This window comes from Musa acuminata, unplaced genomic scaffold (assembly GCF_036884655.1).
Source record: "Musa acuminata AAA Group cultivar baxijiao unplaced genomic scaffold, Cavendish_Baxijiao_AAA HiC_scaffold_1151, whole genome shotgun sequence".
NCBI classification, from domain to species: domain Eukaryota; kingdom Viridiplantae; phylum Streptophyta; class Magnoliopsida; order Zingiberales; family Musaceae; genus Musa; species Musa acuminata.
In genome coordinates, this window is record NW_027021363.1 from 90001 (window position 1) to 92500 (window position 2500).

A 2500-nucleotide genomic window follows, 5' to 3' on the forward strand; every position below is an offset into this window, starting at 1 on the left:
CGCCGCTCGCCGCTCGCTCGCGCAACCTAAAATGGCCAGTTTTGGCCCGTTTTTGGGCTGTTTTGGCCTGTTTTTGGTCCGTTCTTGCGTGGCACGGCGACCGTCGTGAGCGGAGCAAAACGTCAGCCATCTCAGCACCCTGGAACCCCCCGGGTGGCACAGGGCTGGATGGGGCTTTCGTATAGCAGGGACGGTGCTGCCTCTCGCTTCGCTCGCTGTTCGCCGCTCACCGCTCGCTCGCTCAGCCAAAAATGGCCAGTTTTGGCCCGTTTTTGGGCTGTTTTGGCCTGTTTTTGGTCCGTTCTTGCATGGCGCGGTGACCGTCGTGAGCGGAGCAAAACGTCAGCCATCTCAGCACCCTGGAACCCCCCGGGTGGCACAGGGCTGGATGGGGCTTTCGTATAGCAGGGACGGTGCTGCCTCACGCTTCGCTCGCTGTTCGCCGCTCGCCGCTCGCTCGCGCAGCCAAAAATGACCAGTTTTGGCCCGTTTTTGGGCTGTTTTGGCCTGTTTATGGTCCGTTCTTGCGTGGTGCGGTGACCGTCGTGAGCGGAGCAAAACGTCAGCCATCTCAGCACCCTGGAACCCCCCGGGTGGCACAGGGCTGGATGGGGCTTTCGTATATAGCAGGGACGGTGCTGCCTCTCGCTTCGCTCGCTGTCCGCCGCTCGCCGCTCGCTCGCGCAGCCAAAAATGGCCAGTTTTGGCCCGTTTTTGGGCCGTTTTGGCCAGTTTTTGGCCTGTTCTTGCATTGCGCGGTGACCGTCGAGAGCGGAGCAAAACGTCAGCCATCTCAGCACCCTGGAACCCCCCGGGTGGCACAGGGCTGGATGGGGCTTTCGTATAGCAGGGACGGTGCTGCCTCTCGCTTCGCTCGCTGTCCGCCGCTCGCCGCTCGCTCGTGCAGCCAAAAATGGCCAGTTTTGGCCCGTTTTTGGGCCGTTTTGGCCAGTTTTTGGCCTGTTCTTGCATTGCGCGGTGACCGTCGAGAGCGGAGCAAAACGTCAGCCATCTCAGCACCCTGGAACCCCCCGGGTGGCACAGGGCTGGATGGGGCTTTCGTATAGCAGGGACGGTGCTGCCTCTCGCTTCGCTCGCTGTCCGCCGCTCGCCGCTCGCTCGTGCAGCCAAAAATGGCCAGTTTTGGCCCGTTTTTGGGCCGTTTTGGCCAGTTTTTGGCCTGTTCTTGCATTGCGCGGTGACCGTCGAGAGCGGAGCAAAACGTCAGCCATCTCAGCACCCTGGAACCCCCCGGGTGGCACAGGGCTGGATGGGGCTTTCGTATAGCAGGGACGGTGCTGCCTCTCGCTTCGCTCGCTGTCCGCCGCTCGCCGCTCGCTCGTGCAGCCAAAAATGGCCAGTTTTGGCCCGTTTTTGGGCCGTTTTGGCCAGTTTTTGGCCTGTTCTTGCATTGCGCGGTGACCGTCGAGAGCGGAGCAAAACGTCAGCCATCTCAGCACCCTGGAACCCCCCGGGTGGCACAGGGCTGGATGGGGCTTTCGTATAGCAGGGACGGTGCTGCCTCTCGCTTCGCTCGCTGTCCGCCGCTCGCCGCTCGCTCGTGCAGCCAAAAATGGCCAGTTTTGGCCCGTTTTTGGGCCGTTTTGGCCAGTTTTTGGCCTGTTCTTGCATTGCGCGGTGACCGTCGAGAGCGGAGCAAAACGTCAGCCATCTCAGCACCCTGGAACCCCCCGGGTGGCACAGGGCTGGATGGGGCTTTCGTATAGCAGGGACGGTGCTGCCTCTCGCTTCGCTCGCTGTCCGCCGCTCGCCGCTCGCTCGCGCAGCCAAAAATGGCCAGTTTTGGCCCGTTTTTGGGCCGTTTTGGCCAGTTTTTGGCCTGTTCTTGCATTGCGCGGTGACCGTCGAGAGCGGAGCAAAACGTCAGCCATCTCAGCACCCTGGAACCCCCCGGGTGGCACAGGGCTGGATGGGGCTTTCGTATAGCAGGGACGGTGCTGCCTCTCGCTTCGCTCGCTGTCCGCCGCTCGCCGCTCGCGCAGCCAAAAATGGCCAGTTTTGGCCCGTTTTTGGGCCGTTTTGGCCAGTTTTTGGCCTGTTCTTGCATTGCGCGGTGACCGTCGAGAGCGGAGCAAAACGTCAGCCATCTCAGCACCCTGGAACCCCCCGGGTGGCACAGGGCTGGATGGGGCTTTCGTATAGCAGGGACGGTGCTGCCTCTCGCTTCGCTCGCTGTTCGCCGCTCGCCGCTCGCTCGCGCAGCCAAAAATGGCCAGTTTTGGCCCGTTTTTGGGCTGTTTTGGCCAGTTTTTGGCCTGTTCTTGCGTGGTGCGGTGACCGTCGTGAGCGGAGCAAAACGTCAGCCATCTCAGCACCCTGGAACCCCCCGGGTGGCACAGGGCTGGATGGGGCTTTCGTATAGCAGGGACGGTGCTGCCTCTCGCTTCGCTCGCTGTTCGCCGCTCGCCGCTCGCTCGCGCAGCCAAAAATGGCCAGTTTTGGCCCGTTTTTGGGCTGTTTTGGCCTGTTTTTGGGCTGT